Source organism: Sander lucioperca, chromosome 12, assembly GCF_008315115.2.
Source record: "Sander lucioperca isolate FBNREF2018 chromosome 12, SLUC_FBN_1.2, whole genome shotgun sequence".
Lineage (NCBI taxonomy): Eukaryota > Metazoa > Chordata > Actinopteri > Perciformes > Percidae > Sander > Sander lucioperca.
In genome coordinates, this window is record NC_050184.1 from 16400495 (window position 1) to 16422143 (window position 21649).

General features: G+C 40.9%; 1 long non-coding RNA gene across 1 annotated transcript; it reads left to right on the forward strand.

Moving 5' to 3' along the window:
* The first annotated feature begins 3342 nt into the window (after window positions 1–3342).
* LOC118496440 lies at window positions 3343–21164 on the forward strand. Its single transcript, XR_004899007.1, has 3 exons — window positions 3343–3518; window positions 20854–20931; window positions 21155–21164. It is a non-coding gene; the product is annotated as an uncharacterized LOC118496440 (long non-coding RNA).
* Window positions 21165–21649: the final 485 nt, after the last annotated feature.

Sequence of the window (21649 nt, forward strand, 5' to 3'; positions counted from 1 at the left end):
CAGTTCTTTGCAATGGCAATGGTACACATAAAAATGGATGCCGCCCTGATCATCCTGCTATGTTGATTTGAATAGGAATGTCTGTTCTCTCATTCTATTTCTATGGGTGTGCTTTGCGTTTTGCAACCTGCAAAAAGCTCTCCGTCTGATGGGGCCCTAGTCATTTGATTAGAGCCGCTAGGTTGGCACAGTGGGTTTGGCAACACAGTGGGCTCCCGCCAAAAAAGTTGGACCCGGATGAAATTTGATGCAACGCTATGCAATACGGGCAGGCACACATTCCTTACATACCACTCTGTTTACTTTGAGATCGTTGCAGATAAATAACATGATTGCCACCGTGATTACTTTGCAGAGTTGTAAAATCCTTCCTCGTAATATTATAAGCTGCTGAGGACTGTTTTCTTGGTTTCTGCCAAGTCTTCAAAATCATGGATGTATTACTCATTGTATTGTATTATTCTTTTTATGTTATGGTTTGAGGTATACACCCATGAATTGAAAGGCTGTTTAGAAACCAAAACACTGCACAGTGTTTTTTAGTGGATGATCTTGCATTACATTTAGGCAGGTTCAAGCCAAGTCTTTTGGCTGACGATGTTGCGTTTTATTCGCCAGATCCTGTTGCGTCAGAATCCCCAATGTGCCAAAACAGTGGCCCCATTGAAACTAAAGGAGAGGGCTCATTTTGTTTCAAAGCTTTACCGAATACCGAATCAGGTGTGGGCAGCAGTAAGCAAGTAAACCCACTCTAAAACTAGCAGCTTGATTGAAATAAGTGATGTTTGGTGGACTGATGTGTGCCAAACTCACTAGTACAAACAAGAGATTCCGAGAAGGATATTTTACAAGGTGTGTAACGACACGTTTTGTTTGCCAGATATTTAAAAGAAGCTTGGTGTAATGTTCTTTCTATCCTAACAAGGAAAAAAAGATGATACTATACTGCTGATACTGCCTATCAACTGTGATAGTCTGTCCCTCTCTCCTCCCCTATTTCTTTCCAGCCCTATACGTACTTATTTCCTCAAGATAAGTGGTTAGATGTGGGCATAGCACCACAGAATGGTTTACAGGTCACAGGTCAGACGTTTTAACATTCTTTTTACATAAAGTAAACAAAATCCTCATGACCACATGTCCGTTAAAACCATAGAAACTTAACATTCATCATCACCAAACACCTGCAGTTATAATGTAATTGTGCTCTGATCGCCTCACACGCATGCTGGCTGCTCTTTGATGTGTGGCAAGTATAGGCTACTCGTTGCATCACTCTCACTCTTATCAACACTTCTCCAGAAGTTTAGCCTCTCCTTTCATTCAAAGGAAGACTTGCAGAGGAATAACACTTGGGGTTCTGTGAGGAAGAAAACAATGATTGTCCTCGTGGGAACAGTGTGGTAAGTGTTGTATCCTCCTCTGCATGCACATGGAGAAAGAAGGGGAAACATACTCTTCTCTCCTTAGAGCTGAGGTCATCCCGAATTGGTTAATTAAAGCAGGTTGTTGCCAAAACATTAGATCATCCCCCAGCTTGGTTTGTCATTAGCTGAACCCAAGCCCCTCTGTTGGCCCCCTCGCTTTGAGGAGAACATGAAGGAGGGAGATCATTTTGGAATAACTGCAGTAGAGCTGTAACCTTCCTGCCCATCATTCAGCTCTAAATGTTTAATGTTTTCATAAATATATTCATCAACGGGGATTATTTTGTAAATTCACATTCTTTTGAAGTCACTCACCAAAAAAATATTAACAATAAATTCAGTGTTTTGTGCTCAGCGATATCCCATATAAAATATTTTTAAATAAAACGATCCACATTTATTTCTGGATAAGTATACAGCTGTAAAATAAAGTTGTGTTTCTATATCAGATTAGCAGAAATTGCAGTTTTCAATCAATCAATCAACCAACCAATCCACTATTTCTGAGGAAAGCATGTTCAACGTTCAATTCTAGTTTACTATTTTCAAAAATGGGTGGAATAGACTTTCTTCTGTGATGTGATTTTGAATGCAATTCATTACCAGTCAAACTTTCTGCTTTCCATGAGCAGGTCCATCTCTATTGGAAGTTAATCCACAAACATCATTTTACACCTCATAATACTCCAGTTTGAAATAATAGATAAATATTGATAAGCAGAAAATCTGTGTACATGGAGGAATGGAAATCCAAGGGAATCTGGGCAATTTCTCATTTTATGAACGGTAATGGAATCGTGTTACAGCGCAAGGAGTTTTGTGAGAAATATCAACTTCAATGTAATGTCAAGCATTATGATAGATGGTTGAAAGCTATATCAATGTCTCTAAAATCAATGGTGAGAGAAGACATTAGGTTCTCCAAAGTTTCTCCTGAGTCTGAGGCAGCTCTGCATTGAAGGAATTGATTTCCAATTTACCAACAAAGTTATTAAAACTATTCTATTAAAGGAAAATTACCATAGTTTGGCATGGGGCACTTTCCATAAAATCATGTCTCAATGCAAATCAAACCAGCTATTAGGCTAACCGACATAAAAACATGCAATCTCTAGGTATGATGAAGGGTATGTGATGATGTGGGGCTATTTTAATTCCAAAGGCCAAGGGAACTTTATCAGGATGCATACTATCCTGGATCCATGAAATAACTGGCCTTTAAAAATAAAAATATGTCTGCCTCTATGGGAATTTAACATAGGGATGTACTTACTTATGCCCCCTGTATTTTAAGGAAGAACATTTTTTCTTTATACATAAATGTAGATATTTTAAGACCAAACCCTCCCTGATCCATTGGAAGAATGAGTTAAATCTTTTGTGTAAGTCATTGAAACGTTAAGATATTTTGAGATAGCCTTTTTATTTCTTTTCTCTTATTTTATTTTCTTCTTTATGTTGATTTATGTGTGTGCTCCTAGGTTTTGTTTATATGCTCGACCCGAGACAAAAGCTCTATTTTTATAGTGGATTTGTAAAAAATCCTTCTTTGTTTGTATATCTGTATTCTGAATAAAAAAAAAACGTTCAAGTCTAGTCATTTTGTATGACGTTCCATGCTTTTATTCTCGCGAGAAGAAGTGGTTACCAAGGTACCGGGCATTCAGCGTCCTCCAAAACTGTAAATGGCCCAGGCTGACCAATGAGGGGGAACCCGACCATACCAAAGTGGGATAATTTTAGGGGTGCGCTAACTGTCTGTCCTAAATAAACTATAACGTGAAATGAATTCAGCATTTCACAATCATTGAATCGACTGTTACTCCAACACATTAATCTATTCATGATTGTATCGGTTGTACTGCGTTTCATAAGCGTACATAACAAAGGCCAGCTTTCTTAAAGTGTGGTTAGAGTTCCTTCATGGTATCAGCCGCGCCAACATTGAAAGTTTCTGTGAAAGTGGACCATGGATGTATTAAGAGAACGTGGACTCGTTGACCAACGCTTTCCTGTATCTTGTATGTAGTAATACCCGCTTCGACACACGAAAATAAATACACCCTCTTCCAAAAAGAGCTGTAGACACAGGTGAGTAGGTCTTTTCTAATGGAAGTGGCCATGTGGAACAATAAATGTGGCTTTTGTTGTAACCGTTAGCATAATGGCCGTTTGATAGGCTGAGTGAAAAAAACAAAGATTTGAAATCCCTCCGCTGCCCCTTGCAGTTGGTTAAATATTTATTAGAAATATAGCTAGCTACAGTCGAGGTAAAGAAGCCAAAAGAGGTTGTTTCTTTTATACACTGTGTTAACGTGGCTTTTAAAGACAATATTATTTCCATTTAGCAACAGAATATACTACCTTTACTTTATTGTTCAAAGATTTCCAACATGTCCATGTACAGTTTTTTGTAGGCTAGCGTTAACGTCAGTGACTCAAACATTGTCTGTAAATGCACAAGGTCTGTAATCTCTCTGAGACCACCTCAGTCCTTCCGTAATCCGCCGCAGAGATGATTTTACTGGGGAGGTGATGTTGGGAAATCATGGCCTGTTAGATGGGATTGCATAAAAAGAGGAAGTCCACTTCAGTACTGCAGGATATGAGTCGTGTCTGGTTTAAAGGTCACACAATGCTTCACACTGTTTGGGTTTTGGAGCATTTACACCATGGGGGAGGAAAGCGTTTATTCTCTCGCCATCAGAGGCGGAAGTTGAGGTCTGAGATGTGCTGCTGTTGAATCAGCAGGTTGAGTCTGCTTAAAAATCATGACTACGGGTGAACTTCTATGTTCTCTTTTCTCCCTCTTTGCTGGGAGGTGAAAGGTTAGCTCCAGCTACAGAAACATGACCAAATAATCTGACTGAATTGCCATTTTCTTTTGTTTCTCCCTTTTATTAAACGACATTCTGCTGAGCTACATGCGCCATCCCGTCACATTAAATATAACGTGAGAAAAGTAGACTACGTTTGCTTAATAATTGGTTCATGCTCATAATAGACTTGCAAAAGCTGTTCACTTTGGGCAACGGCAACAAACCCACCACCTTGTAATTTCCACTCTTAATCATTTCCAGGCCAGGAATGTGCATCCTGCAGGACTCAAGAAAAGTCAGTTAACTTCTCAGCGTGGAGTCTTTCTTTATGGCCCCCTCAGTAAGCGAGCATTCATTTTGGGGAAAAAAACAAGAAAAATAGTCGGCTGACCCTATTTCTTCTATCCAAATGGAAAAAGCATGCAACTTTTCAAACGGTAATAACAGTGCGTGACAGAGTGCAAATAGCAGTGGTGCAGAACTGCCTACTGTTATTCACATTTGTCTCTTGAAAAATCCGCAGAGAATTAGTTTCTTTCATTTAGACAAGGGGAAACATCAAATGGATGAAGAGTAGGGCTTGGTGATGTCTGGAAAGAAGCTTATGGGGTTTGAAGACAGAGGCCCACCACAACCCACCAATGTCCTGTCCAAGGGATGTACTTTTACATCAGTGGTATCAAAGCAGGAGATGGGCTTCTGCTTATGTAATGCGCGTGTAAGATGTTGGCTATATATACTCCCCTGGTAACAGAGCCTTTTGTCTAATTCAGGATCTTAGATTAGCTTGATCAGCAGCTTTGCCATTCTGGTGGGTAAAATCAATTGAAACTCCTGATTCTTCCAGTGGAACTGGAATTTTATTGGAATGAACATAAACATGTCATCCTTTTCATTTTGAATTATTTGAAATTGAATGAGTAGACCTTCACTGATGGCGCATGTGCAAATAATGCATGTCTAAAACGGCTGCTTTCTTAGGTGCCGTTTTCACTAAATTTTAACATCAGTCCCGAGTGATCTGATCACAAGAAGACAGCTCTAAGTACGTCAGTTCACACTAGTCTCACTTGCCAGACCTATCTCCACAGCGCTGCGTTAGACAGCCCGTGTTGGCCGTCCAATGGTCCGCCAAAAAACGCAGGAATCCATTCATTTTGAATGGGGGTAGTGCATTTAGGCGGGATTTGCCGCAGGGGGGACAAGCAAAAAAACGCAGCGGGTTTGTGGCGAAAAGTTGAGACCAACTAGGGCTGCACAATTAATCGCAATTTTATCATAATCGCAATATGAACTAGTGCAATATCCAAATCGCAGGGGGGCGCAATATTTGTTAAAGGTAAAACGTGTCAAACCGTTCTAAAATGAAGTATTGTGGTGCTGCAGAGACGTCCCGGCCTACAAATCGTATCCTACAGACTAAAGAAAAAATCTTTGTGTGGTACAGATCCTCGCAATAAATCACACTTCAATCATTTTTATTTTATTTTTTTAAATATTTTTCAATGAGAATGATACAAAAATGAGCATTCCCTCCAATATCGTGAATCATATCGCAATCGCAATATCGGTCAAAAATAATCGCAAATAGATATTTTCCTATTATCGTGCAGCCTTAAGACCGACTCAACTTTGTAGTCTCTGATGTTTGACTTCTTAAGTGTTGAGGCTCCAAAAGGGAAGTACTTGTTAAATGTTCGGGTTAAAAAAATAAGAATCGAGACATTTTGTGAAAAACCCATACTTAGCAGTTATAAGATATATGCTAGTAGATGTTTGGGGTTTGGGGGTTTTCAGCCTCAGAGGATCTTTTTTTTTTTTTTCTCTGTCCGCCCATCCTGTTGTTAACTTGATCCTAGCGGTGTGGATTTAGCTGGCCAGGGAAAAAATAAGGGAATCCTTTCTAATTAGGGACTATATTGTAGATGTCAGTGGCTGTAATATTACAGTCTGTGCCTAACATAGGCTAGCTGCCACAGACAGACAGACACGCTGGAACATTTAATCTCAACTGTTACATCATCTTGCTGTGATGGCATGCATAATAGAGTAACTAACCACTGTTAATAATGCTCGTGATGTTCTCTGCTTTCTCTCAGCTCAGAAGGTCTATGACACCAACCCTGTGATTAGCTGGAACATACCATGTTTTTCCTACCAAACCTACATACCATTTATCACAAAGAATAGCCAGCAAATAATAGTTATGCTCCACTAGCTGTGGCTTATGATATTATAGCCAACATTATTGTTGCAGAACAACATATGAAAATGTGTTTTTCTTCGCAAGACTGACCATTTTTAGAGTTTCCACTTCTAAAAGCATGAAGAAAATACATGTGCTATTTTGGTAGAGTTTTCCCCGGGTGAACACAAGGCGAGTAAGTCGTGTTGGGGATTTGCGTTAGGTGCCATAGTCAAATCGCACACTGCCCTTTGTTTCAGAAAAAAAGTGTTTGTGTGACTCAGAAGCACTTAACTGTCTGTCTTAGCTGCTGTCACAGTGTCAAGTCCTGCTTGTCTGTTGCTGTGTTTCTCTTCTGGTCTTTCTTTCTCTGGTTTCTTGCCCGTCTCTGTTTGGCTGTTGTCTGTCCTGTGGTTCTACCTGTATTTGGCCGCTATTTCTGCACTGACAACATGACATCATGACTTTGCGAAAAACATACACGCCACTTTCCTAAAGCCAAGTGGCGTGTTATCTGTACGCATTTTGATGCTATCCGCGTGTATGTCTACGCTGTATACAGCGCACGGCAGTCTGCAAAGTCCGAGTAATCTGCTCCACTTGGCCAAAGTATACAACATAACCACACACACACACACACACACACACACACACACACACACACACACACACACACACACACACACACACACACAGCTGCACACAGAGCCACAGATAAAATCTGGCATTATGCAACGCTGTTCAAAGCACTCATTTAATGTGGGTGAAACAGAGTATTTATGCATTCATGTGCATAGGTGCCACATGTATGATATCACTGACACTAGATAAGCTGCACATTTGAATGCATAAGTACACTCCTGAATGGTGGTGGAAGAAGTATTGAGATCTTTTAGTTAAGTAAAAGTAGCAATATCGCACTTTAAAAATACTAATTCATAATTTTATTTCAGCAAAGGTACATACATTAGCAGAAAGAATTACCTAAAGTTATAATCCTCAAGAATTTCATCGTATGAAACCCATTTTTTGATGGTATTTATTCTGCCATAGCCGTTAAATGAGTTTACACTCATTAGTTACCTAGTAGTTTACATTGTCAGTGGTGCAGCGCTGGATTCAGATCATGGCGTGTACATGCGCAAGGAATTCCTAGGAAATGACGCATGCTTGTACTAGAAGAAATTTGGAAGACAAGAACCGGCATACTTTGGACATCATTTGTGCACATGCGTCGTATAATGACTCAATCCAGAAAGCAGAACAGCTGGTCCCAGGCATTTTGAAGAGAAAAACATTTGTTTCAGTATGTGTAGTTATGTTAACCATGCAAATATATGAGTTGCTCCCCTTCCTCTGTTGTATTTCCAACAGAGTAACTGTGCAAAGTGTTTCCTGCCCTACAGTGATCAGTAACGTGTTATTTTGAATGATGTGCTTATTGTTAGCACCGGTAATGACAGCTGTCCCAGAAAGGACCACAAACAGTAAAAGTTATCATGAGGCAGAGGAATGGCCCCTGTCCCTGTTTTATCTTATTATTGGATGATTATTACCATTGCATTAATGTGTAATTATTGTTAATGTGTAACTATTGTAGCTAGTAAAGGTGGAACTAATTTGAACTATATTATACTGATGGGTGGTTTAAACAATGCATCATATTTTATAACTGATATTATTTCTAAATTGTAACTGTGTGTGTGTGTGTGTGTGTGATATAAATATATACACATATATAGTAAGTAAAAGTAAAACCTTGATCAAAGTGACTAGTAACTACAGATGTCAAAGTACAATATTTCTCCCTGAAATGTAAAGTAGAAGTATAAAATAGCATCACATCAAAGTACTCAAGTGAATACAAGTTACCTCACACACCCATTGTTGCAGAATAGAGCTGGGCGATATGGAGAAAATCAAATATCACGATATTTTTGACCAAATACATCGATGGCGATATTGTAGGGTAGACTATTGGTGCTTTCACAAAATATTTACACAATGAGAGTTTTGATAAATAATCACCAATAATGTGGATACCATGACTAGGTGGGTAAAGGCAAATAATAGAACAGCTAGTAAGTCCAGAAAAGTACATCACTTCACTGCAATGCAGCCTTTAAAACCAAGAAAAGACAACACGTGTCATATCACGATATCTAAAATGTAAGACTCGCCTCATATTCGTCTTTGTAGGCTAGTATTATTATATCCGCCTTCATTGATAGTTGGACTTCAGTATTTCCTCTTGATATCAAGATCTGACGTCTCACTTTTAAAGAGTGCAGTGTGCATTCTTGCTAGCTTCACAGTCAGGTTAAGCCCTCTCTGGCCTAAATATCTTAGACATTAGGAGTCATGTGGCTGGAGTTCCCTTCTGTCATTGGCTCTTGGGTGCTCCCAGTTTGGGCGAGTCTCCCCCCCTGAGGAATGAGGTCACTGTGACTCCTTGTCCTGGCAAGCTGTGTCTCTGTTTGTACTGAACTCTGGAGGTCAGCAGCTCAGGACTTGCATGCAGATCCCTCACATGCAAACAGCTCGTCTTGTGTGACTGAGTGGAGATGTGGCCCGGAGACAAACTGACGGCGCTTTGCTCAATGAGAGGTAACTTAGAGAGGAAGACCTTGCATGAAGTTAGTGTCCTGCAGAAACCCTTTATCATTTTGTTTTCAGTGCCGTTGATGGCTGAACTGGTTTCCACCTGAAACAAAACACGTGTACATCAGTCTGACACTGATCTACTTACTTTGTTCTACTTTGTTGGCTGTGTTTGCCAGGTGAAGGAGCACAAGTGGTGTTTGTGTTTGCTGCTATTTATATGCCAACAGCCCACACACAGATTCAGTCATTAATCATATTGTGTCTGAGGCTGAAATCCAGACAGTTGAGACTGACTCAACGCTGACTGCATACCAGTGTTTCCCATACGTAGGTTCTACTTGGGGCACCCCCGCCCAGGTAGATAAAATCCAAATAATTTTTTTTTCCTTCAGTAAACGATGTATTTTTATAATGCACACAGACCAGCGGCCTCCAGCCCCTCCCCCTTGTGAAGTTGCGTTCAGCGTGCATGATGCAGCGTAGGGCTGCAGGATATGAGGGAAATATGCGATAACGTTGTTGAATATGGCGATAACGATATTACTTAGCGATAAATAAACAGATAAAGTGTACTCATTTTTGCGTTTCTACTGCTTTCCGTATTCTACTAAAATACAACAAATGGCTTGTTGAAGTTAAAACAAATGTAAGGAAATCATTTCCAACATTCTTTTATTGAACAAATTGAACGTTGAATTGAACATAAAAGGCACCGCTAAAAAGAGACAGTTAACATTTTAATGTGCAGTTTTCTACTGATATTCTATTTCAACTAACACAAAAGAAATCTGTCTTTTGCGATATGTCGCAGCCTTTCGCGATGTGTATGTTGCGCCAGTGAATATCGCGATGACGATAAAAAAACTATATTGTGCAGCCCTTATTCAGCCTTGGCTATCATTAGTAGTAGCAGCCATGTTGCTTGTGGTGTTGTGGCTTTCCGGATTAACTGTACTGATAAACTGTAAAAAAATAAATAAAAAAAACGCCCCCGGACGTCATTCATCGCTAACTGAGCCTTCAGTTTGTCTCCGTGCCCAACATGGCATCATGACTTTGCATAAACATACACGCCACTTTCCTAAAGTCAAATGGCGTGTTATCTGTACGCATTTTGAGCTATCTGCGTGTATGTCTACGCTGTATACAGCAGATGTAAACATACACACCACGTGGCGTCGCCACGTTGCGTGTTATAGCGAGAACGTGACGTACTATCGCAAGAACAACGTCACGCGTGTAAAAAAAAAAAAAAAAAAGGTTGGATTTAGGGAAAGAGCATTGGGAAAGGCTTTAGTAACAAAAAAACGACAAAAACACGACAGTGACCAACGTCACACGCTTAGGAAAACAAACGGTTGGGTTTAGGAAAGAAACATTGGGGAAGGCTTAAAAAAAATAAATAAATAAACAAAAACAAAAGAAACGGCTGAAAAACGCCACACGCAGGACGTGATCGCGGCTCTCCTGGGTTAAAGTCCTGTGTTTTACCCATCCACTACCCCAACCAACCTCCCTTCATACTACTCGCTACGGCGAAAATTCACTCATAATGTAGGTCAATGGCGGCTGAACTGCGTTGATAAACACGCTAAAAAGTGATTGGCAAAATGGCATACGAATTGGCGTGTCATACATACGCCACTTTATAAGATCAGTTTGCCGTGCCCGTGAACTGTATTTGTGGACTCAAGCCCGACTAAAACCCAAGATTTTAGTAAGTTGGCTGTAAAAGTTTTAAACTACAATTCGGAGTTTGAACGACAGAAATCTATCAACACGGACATGTATAACATTAGTACCAAACAGCCTGTTTAATGTTATTAGGATCCCCAGAACACGGATTTAAACACTTTTAAAAACAAACAATGACCCATAGCAAACAAAATGGACAAGAATGAACTTTAGATAGCGTTAGTCTAATGTGATTTAACAGGAGTTAGGAGGAGACAGTGTTGAGGTTTATAATAACATGTAATTTTCTGTGTGGATCATAGTTTTAAGGTTAAGTTGTTAGTTAATAGAACATTTTGGCTTCCGGTAATCAGGTATTTTGTCTGCTGAACCATAAAAGTTATTTGACAAACCACCCAGATTTAACTGACACAGCACATCAAAGGCTACACTTCATCTGTATCCATATCATCTAGTCTGGTTTGTTTAATATGTACATAGTTATTTCTTTCTAAATGATCTGTTAATGTTATGCAGTCATTGTTTTCAATAAATAGTTCATAAACCTTTGTTTAAGTTTATTACTGAGCCGCGCCGTCACATCCTGCGCCACCCACCACCACAAGTAAATTCTCAACCTGTGGGAAACACTGCGTACACAGTATCCGATTTGGTGAGTTTGTGGTTGTCTTTGATACGTCACAAAGTGTGTGCTCATCAGTTTGTCTTCATTAATCCCCAACACACCCAGAATGTGTGAGCTTGAAACGGCATTTGAATGTGTGCGTGAATGGGTGCTGGAGTGTTTGCTAATGTACTTTTTGGAGGATCTTCCTTGTCTGCCCCACCCTTCAAAGACAAACGACAACAGACTGGTTGCCAACATTTCTTTCTTTCTTCGTGCCCTCTCTATTTTTTTTTTTGTGTGTGTGCCATTCCCAGAAGGCCATGATTCCTCACTGCACGTGACAGAGGCTCTGCCCATTGCCTGTCATCAGCGCCTCTGGCTGTTTTGAGGTCGCTGTTTAGCAACATGCTTCTTGTTAACCATTATTTACCCTGCCCCCTCCACACTGGGGCCCTCTGACCTAGTAACCAGAGAGCTCAAACAGGCAGCTTTTTAATGTCTGAGAGTGTTACAGATCCCAACTCTTGTGTCACATTGGTTATCACGTTTTCAATACTATCTTTATGTAGCTGCAGAATGTCTGCAGAGTTGAGTGCGAGGGTATTACAGTACAAATAAATAGAGGAAAAGGTCAAGACGTCGTTATAAATTGCAGTGTTACAACATGTTTGTGTTAGTTGCTGTCTCAAACTGAAACTAAGTTGGGTAACACTTTACTTGAAGGTATCTACATAAGGCCGGTTACACACTGGCTGCGTCGTGTGAGCGTGGCGTTTCTGTTGCGTGTCAGCTGTGTGGATTTTTCTATGTCTTTACACACCAGAAACATGTCTGACGCGGCGCTGCTGCTACTAGCCTTGTCTGTACACATGTATGTTTCCCATTGATAAAATGAAATACCATGTTATACATAAATATAGACTGATTTGATTACAGCAAAGACAACGTCGGCAGTATTGACGGCAAAATAGGCTACAGAATATTTCGTTCTGTATTGACAGGTGCAATATTAGAAAATCGTTTTTTTTTTAATTTTTTTTTTTATTACATTTATATCTGCATTTATATCAAAACCTAGATACTTTCAAACATCAACATGTCATTTATTAATATGTATTAGTGTCAAAATGACATATAAACATCTTTTCCTATTCTATTTTGCCTGGAAACGCTTCCAACACGCTTGCGTGTCGCGTGAAAAATAGGCGTCGGTTCTATTTCTAGCATGCACGCGTTTTCACGCATGCACGCGAGACTTGCGTGTCACGCAGGCAGTGTGTAAGCTCTAACCTGTTAACATAGGAGCCGAAATATAAACGGACACGCCACACAGCTGACACGCTCACGCCACGCATCCAGTGTATAACTGGCCTAAGAGTGACCTGACACCGTCATGAGCACGACACTGTCATGACACATGAACCCTAACTTGTCATGACAAAAACCGAATGACACTTAAAGAAAAACGCCAACTTATTGGGACTTTAGCTTATTCACCGTAACCCCCAGAGTTAGACAAGTCCATACATACCCTTCTCATCTCTGTGCGTGTTGTAACTCTGTCTGACGCACCCAGCGCTAGCTAAGCCTAGCACAGATCCTGGAGGTAACCGGTTCCAACAAGCCTACTGCTCCGAATAAGTGACAAAATAACACCAACATGTTCCTGTTTACATGTTGGGATTTCTATAGTCACAGGGTGTACAAATAACAAGGTCACTATGCTTTTACTATCTAGTAATTGTTGACTCTATTACTCCAACTCTGAACGAACTCCAGGGGAACTCACTGCTTATCACTACAGGGCTTCAGGTGCTGCTAGCAAATCACTCCGCCGAAGTAGCAGTGCTTCGCCTTTCTGAGAATATAGTTCCCAGTTTGTATACGGTTAGAAGATGGCTGTGTCTCAAATTAACTAGTTATTTGTACACCCTGTGACTATACAAATCACAACATGTAAACAGGAACATGTTGGCGTTATTTTGTCACTTATTTGGAGCAGTAGGCTAGTTGGAACCGGTTACCACCAGGCTTAGCTAGCGCTGGGTGCGTCAGACAGAGTTACAACACACACGGAGAGGAGAAGGGTATGTATGGACTTGTCTAACTCTGGGGGTTACTGTGAATAAGCTAAAGTCCCAATAAGTCGGCGTGTTCCTTTTAATGACAGAAGTGTTATGACATGACAGTGTCATGTCACTCTTATGTAGATACCTTCAAGTAAAGTGTAACCCTAAGTTGTTTTTAGTTAATACATACATTTTTTTTAACCTGTGTATACCTTCAACACAGCTCTGTCTCTAGCCTGTGAAAACAATGATAGCTGTAGTTGTCTTCTATTGCTTTTGGCTCCCTGGGTCAAAATGAAATTCTAACATTACTAGGGCTGCCCCCTCTTAATCGATTAGTCGACTAATCGGTTGTTTTGGTCTTAGTCAACTAAGATTTCTTTAGTCGATTAGTCATGTTTTATGCTTTTTTCATGCTGAATGACTTATTTCCAAGAAATGTACGAGCACATCTCTGGTAAACACAAGAATTAAAGTGGTGCTTTTGCATGACTCTTTGCGGTGAAACTCAGATTTACAGATCTGTCGATTTAAATCAACTAATCGATTAGTCGATACAATTGAATCAGTGTTAGTCGACTAAGAATTTTTTCAGTCGAGAACAGCCCTACACATTACCCTGGTACTTAAGTCTCTTCACTGGCTCCCTGTTGCATATTAGATTCAGTTTAAAAAGCATACACTTATGTACAGTATAGAGCTTTGCATGGGCAGAATCCTGCATAATTTATGTGGCTGCATATTGAATGCTTTGCCTCCTCAGTTGCAGTCTTCTGTTTCTGTGGATTCTTTTAAAAATCAGATAAAGCCGTATACCTGTTTAGACAGGCATTTTGTTGACCCGTATGCACCTGGTCTGCACTTTCAATGTTATTGTGTAATACTGATTGTGTATTGTGTTCACATTCTGTTTTGTGTTTGCTCCTGTAAAGCACTTTTTGACTTATGTCTGTGTTAATTGCTTTATGAATACATTTTACTTACTTACTTTGGAGGGAGCTTTCAAGTTATTTCGGATTGGATTTAATAAATTTTTAAAGAATAGTTCAGCATTTTGGGAAATACTGTATGCTTTATTTGAGTTCTTGTTGGGAGTTAGTTAGATGAGAAGGTTGATACCACTCTCATGTCTGTATAGTAAATATGAAGCTGCGGCTGGCTAACATTAATTACCTTTTGCATTTCATTTGTTTAATTTGTACAAGAAAAAAAGTGTAAATGCAACAATTTGATGGTTTACGGTGGGTTATCTACCAGACTATTTCTCCTGGCACAATGGTCAAATAATTGTTCCAGCTTAAGTGCTGCTTTTCTTTGTCAATATGACACTTATTAATATCTTTTAGATTGTTGTTGAGAAAAGGCAAGCAATTTCAAAATGTCTCTTTGGGCTCTGGGAAATGGTGATGAGCATTTTCCATCATTTTCTGACATGTAGACCAAGCTATTAATCGAGAAATGAACTGGTAAATCAATGAATGAAAATAATAACTAATTGCAGCCCTAATTATGGAAATTGTAGCATCCAGTGTTTTTGGAGCTTGGCCCATACTAGAGATTAAAAGTGGACATATCTGGGTCTCCGCTGCTTCAATTTTGATTATTACACAAAACTCTAGTGAGTCCTACAACTTCATTAGCCTGACGTTGTCATACTCACATTCTAGTCAGAATATGAGTCTGATACTGCTCCATTGGGCGGTGATTACGGGGCGTGTTTCAACCGAACTCCGAAAAAAAATGCCTCTGCACTCAATTGGATAGACCTACAACCAATCAGAGCAACGGAGAGTCAAAGGCAGGCTTCAACCAAGGGGGTAAGCTTCTCCTCGGAACACGTAGCTCCTATGGCGCCATTTTGATGCTACCAAGCCATCACCTCCAGTTAACATTCCATTGTATGCCATTCATTTTGGCACCACTTTGACAGAGAATAACTTAAATCTGAAGCGTTTAAAGACTCTATTTGTCCATTGTTTATTTCTAAAGAAACACGACAATGTATAAAAGGCTCCATTACCTTGTACCTCACGTTATGGCTCCGTAGCAGACGTTTTTGTAAAAATAGGCTAACGATTGTGTCATAACCACGCGACTTACTGTCGCACAGTAGAGAAATTACCGTACAGTACAGGAGAAGCTCGTAGGCAGTTTCGTCTCACATTAGCTGTTTAAGTTTAATTACTAATGTTAACTAGCATTTTAGTTAGCAATAATTAGCCTGTGCCTATGTTATCTCCTTACATATACCTACGCTCTCCGTCTCTGCAAGATTTTGAATGATTGAGATTTCTCTTGGCACAGCTACCAGAAAACTTTCAGACAAGTTGCTCACGTCACATTTACGTCGTCTCTCTCAGTTGGAGGCTGCGCAGTAACGCTCAGCCATCACCAGAAAAGTGCTTCTAATATTCTTCACTGGTCTCCGTCCAGAGCAACGGGATCTGTCCATTTTATATATGTCAATGGCTTCGACCAACCCCCGAGGAACAGCGCCATGTCTTAAAGCAACCATGGGCTTAGTGGCCAACGGTGGAACTGCACCCCTCTGGCCCAGAAAGACTTTTCCCAGAGACTTGCATGGCGAAAGAAACCTCCTATATTTTTGGGGTACATCAACTTACCAGCCTGAACACTTAAAGAGGTCCTTGTTTAAGTGTTATTAAACTAGGTATGATGAACGCGCCCCCCACCCTCCTCTTAATACACCCATGGCTTCGACAGAGCAAAGGTAGAGGCGGCAGTTTCTGTGTCGTGCGGACGGGTGTGGCAATGTGTTTACATACGTGGTCGCGGTTCTCTGTTCCTCTTTTAAAATTAATGCGCTGTCGATATCTTCTATAACAGACGCGATGGCGGAATCTACACATCTCAATTCTCCAGCGGCAGCCACCTTTGTTGTAAATGAATTCAACCCAAGCGCTCTTTGGTGACGTGGTTGATTACGTTACTGTTGATCATCTGTCCATCATCGTACAAAGCCCACCCTGACACTTTGATTGGTCAGCTCTGATTCGAGCATAGTCGCTCCACAACGGATCAAGTCCAGACCGAACTTCCCAACCTCAAATGTTGTGGGCGGGGCTAAGTTCGGCTGGCATCCAGGCTACAACTTAATGGTAGTGCAATACTAAATCGCTGTAGGACCCCTTTTGATACAGAGTATAGAAGTGGGCATTATGAATTAAATCTTCCAGGGTTAATGTAAATGGGATTTTTGCAGCATTGCTTGCAGTTGACTCGTACAAACAAACAAAGATATTAAAGGAATACCTGCCTCTGTGGGAACTGTATGGGCAAATCTCTACAGGACACATTTCTGTTATCTCGTTGTATCTATCATCATATCATATGCTGAGATCATTTTGGTCTTTGTTCGTGAATACATAGATAGTGTCCTTTACTGTGCCAGAAGCATCTGCTGAGGTATTTCAGGGTAAGATGTCCATCGAAGGATTGCTTTGTCTGTTTGCAGCACGTTTTGAGTATGTGAAAGTCAATGAATGTCAGTGTTAACCTGGTCTGCTAAGAAGTCCCTCTTGAAATTTGAATGTCAACCGCCATCTGTTATCATTCGTGAAATAATCCCATTTACATGGCCAAATTCAACATGACTTGCAAATGTGAGCAGATAAGTGTTTGGACCACAGCCAAATGCTTGTGGTCGTCGCCTGCGTTATTACAAAGAAGCATTTTTGTTCCTTTTCTACATAAGTCTCAAGATTGTTCTCACTCAGCTCAGTTTTGACTTTCTCAGGAGATTTGATTGCAGTTTGGTGCCATTTGGTATCTTCACCAACTGAGGATGCAGGGTGACAGAAATTGGGCCTGCTTGGGCATGCCAGTGTGTAATGTGAGCAGTAATGTGAGATGTTAGCATGGTGTGTCCCTGCATTCGTGGAATGTGTGTGTGTGCTCTGAGGGACGGAGCTAATGATTTTGGTATGAGAGAAAAGAGCTAGAGCTGCAGTAACTTTACACCCCTTGTCCTCTCCAGTGGTCACTATAAAAAGACATTTCCAGCTGATGAATCAAAAAAGAGAATTGTGAATGGAGCTAACAGTGTGTTTTTAGTAAACATCCTGTGGGGGGGGGTTATAATAGACTTATCATTGTGTTGGTAAGTGAGCATGTGTGTGCATCTGTGCAGCATGGATCACAGAGTATTTGGCCAAATGAGAAGGCACCACACACGCACACTAATACTCGTAATCCACCTGCCTCCTCTGTGTCTGCAAGCGAAGGTGCGTGTTCTGTTGCATGGAGGTGCTTTACCACTGCCAGAGGGCTGGCTGGGATGCTCACAGGTAAGTATGTTGAAAATATTTCCCCCTGGCACAGAGATCATGTAGCTTTCCATAGATGTGTGTGAAAAGGACTGACATAAGAGGAGCAAGAAAGTTTAAAGAGAGGTATGAGACAAAAGGTAGAAAACGGGAAGTTCAAAGACATGGGAGGCGAAGCAGAGAAAGGAGGAGAAAATGGATCTATTTAAGAGAAAAGTAGATGTTTTGCCGAAAGATATATGAGAAGAGGAACAGAGATGATAAATATGTGATTATCAGCCAGGCCCAATCTTTGGAATGAGGGATGTGCGGGAGGGGAGGAGGAAGGAAGGGAGGAGAGTGTGATTCATGGTATTAACAGAGGTGGAGAAGGTGTCAAAATTTGTTGACCCAGCTGAAATGTTTATTGTCCTATCCCATCGACTCCCGCTGTGTGTTTTTGACTTCAGAGCTGCCGATTGCTTTTCCTCTACAGTGAGGAGCCTGAGCGCAAGTCCGCTCCCTGTTGCTGCCTCCGGAGAATGACTGACCTGTGTGTGTGTGTGTGTGTGTGAGAGAGGTCTGGTGCACCCTGCCCGGCTGACTCCTTTAAATAAGCACCGCTGTGTGTGTTTGGACTATAAGGAGCGAGGCAGCTCAGCCACTGTGTGCAGGAAGTGAAATCAACTTTTCCTGGGAATGGATACAAGTGCATTTACTGGTTTATTTTTTGTATTAATTGGACACAAATCTTTATACAAACTCACAGGAGATATTCCAGTAGTTAAAGCTTCTGCTGAACCACTGTTTTGCAGGGCCTAATGACAGGATATCCTTGACCACACCTCCTTCATAATCATATTTTTTTCTTTCATTCACCGTCTGTTATTCCACTTCCCTACATTGACTTTCTCACTTACTAGAATACATTGTTCATTATCTCAGAAGAATCTATTGGAAAGGAAAGACTAATGTTATCTGGAATAACTTGGAAATTAGGGACGTAGTAGAGGGTCTGGCCCCCCTCCCATTCAGACAGATTTCCAGCTGGACAGGCCAATCACAACCGTCTATCTTACATGGGGCGGGTCTAAGACGAAGAGTGACGAAATCAGACTGTCTACTAAAAACTAGACGTTTCTGATCAAATATGAATCAAAATGATGTTAGTGTATTGCCTTTTTTTTACTTTAACACATTTTAGTTGTTGCTGTAATTTGAGGAAGTTTGTGACCAGGCAGCCATTTTCTTTAATGCTTCAAAACAGATCAAGCACTTGTATGGGTTGCTTAGAGCTGCGTCGCTTGGTTGCTCTGATTGGTTGTGGGTCAAGGCATTTTGGTCTGTTGATAACGCCCCTTGGAAATTGAAAATTAACTGAGAGGTGTTTTGTTTTTCGTCAACGCTATTGCATGTTGATATCGCCACAGTCAGCGTTTAAAGGCTCTGACACACCAACCCGATTATCGGCTATACAGATTAGCGCCGCCTGCTGTTATGGAGACGTATTACGTCTCAACGCGCGCGCAGAACGTACGCTCAAGTCGGCGTCACTTCGGTGTGTTCCGAGGCACGCGGTCGGCCGTCAGGTTGGTGTGTCAGAGCCTTAATGACAGCGGTGCTGTCTCGTCATATCGTCTATCGTTAACAAATTTAACACTTCAGCAGAGGTGTTAATTTCCAAACAGGCTTAGTGGCTTGACGGTTAACGTTTAAGTATGGATTTGATTCGCTGGGGTATTTTGCCAACGGTAATGTTATTAGTGTTATAAGTTAGCAGCACACTTGAACAACCGGACCCAGGGTAAGCATTGAGGGTGAGTCTGAGTGAGAAGGAAGAAGTGGTGAATTTACAGCTCTCAGCAACTTGATACGATCTAGTGTCAGCAAAAACGCCATTTGATTGAGTTTCCTCTAAGTGAAATGATCCGAGTGAATTTAAGCAGAGCTTTTATTGTGAAGGGTAGAAATCATTTTTTATTGAGTGTCCTCTTAGCATAATGCTGAGTGTATTTAAGATGGACCTTTTATTGTGAAGGGTAGACACGGAGGAGCCAGCGTTATGGCAGCGCTTTTTTTCCTCAACCTTTTTTCTACGGCCTTTTAGTTTTATTCACAGTTTAATATCCAACGCTGTCCAAACTGCTCCAAATTCCAAACCCCAAGTTCAGTGGGTACCCAGGAAACCAAGTGTGAACGGTTCATGAGATATTTCAAAGACAGACCACTAGGGCTGGGCGATATGGAGAAAATCCACTATCCCGATATTTTTGACCAAATACCTCGATATCGATACCACAACGATATTGTAGTGTTGACTATTGGGGCTTTCACAAAATATTTACACAATGAGATTTTTGATAAATAATCATCAGTAATGTGGATATAATGACTTAGTGGGTAAAGGTAAATAATAGAACAGTTACAACAGTCTGGTAAGTTCAGAAAATGACATCACTTTACTGTGATGCAGCCTCTAAAACCAGGAAAAGACAACACTTTGTGCCATATTACGATATCCAAAATCTAGGACGATATCTAGTCTCATATCACGATATCGATATAATATCGATATATTGCTCAGCTCTACAGACCACACACACACACATACAGAGGCTTCCCGATTAGATGTCTAATCATATACATAGAAAGTAGCGTCAAACTTTAGACTGAATTTAGACTAGTCTATCCCGCAACACCTGCTGCTCGGTCTTTCCCAGGAAAAGTCCTCTTGTGAACAGGAAGGATGCATTATATATTTTCAGCTGCAGAAATGGCAGCAGTTTGTTTGGAATAAGCAGGAAAAGCCCGTAATTTTTTTAATGAGAAGCAATAGCAATCATAGCTGTAAAATCACAGAAAAGTGTGCATTGCAGAAACTGATAGAACCTAACAAGAAACAGCCTTCACGGTACTCTCCACACAATGTAATTGATCTCTGATTTGTGTCTATATTGATTGTTTTCTTCATGATGATTGCTGGTGACACTTTTCCTTTTCGTGTTCCACTACATCAGCATGGTTAAATTAATCATTGTTCCCATTTCCTGCATTACAGGTGCCAGAGTGGAAATAGCACTTTAAAAGAAAGACAGGGTAATTAGAAAGTGTCAGAGATCAGGTGACTGCTAGGAAAAGCTCTTGCTTCCTGCTCTCCTAACGGTCTTCCTGTTTCTCAACAGAGGGGGCGGAGTCTTCCAAGGCAGTAGGAGGAGAAGGAGGGGAGCATATATGAGCCTAAGGAGCAGACAGACGCTCAGGTTAGTGTTCATTTGGTTCGCACACACGCAGGAACACACAACTACGCTTACCGGCACCTTGGCTCTTGTGCCGTGCAGACTCAGAGCTCCTACCTGCTTCTTACAGCGTAACTCACGACTTCTGGTTTTCCAGTTTTAAGATCCCACTGTGACTCGTAGACATCATGTAAGTAAACTTAACTTCAGTCCTGTTTGAGCAGATCAGAGTGCCTCCGGTGTGTAGGCTTGGGGCTGTGTCTGTGTACTTAAAAATGGGGGAGGGCTTGTTGATCTGGCAGATATCGACAGCAAACTTTACACTTGAGAGTGATGTTTTGACTTTTGTCAATATCTCTGTAGTGAGTTAAGCTATTGCTTTCTTTTATGGCCTGTTTATGTAAATGCCTTCAATCCATTATTGCTATTAATATCTTAAACATAGCAAGAAGCTCAGCATAAGCCTTCTGATAGCAGACCATACAGAGCAATTGAAATGCTCTATTATTATAGAGGCAGCTCTTGTCTCTTTCTGCGCTTCTGCCTGTGCTTCCTTGTCCTTGGGATGGAATGCCAGATCTAAAAATACTGGTCTTGATTATAACATTTGGCAGCTCTGCTCCAGGACTATTTTCATTCCCACAGCCCTCACAGCTGTAACAGGGTGAGAAGCTGCCCGGCATGCTGGCAGAGTGGATGTATTGTACCCTCCTAACAAGTTTCATGTTGACGTTTTATGTCA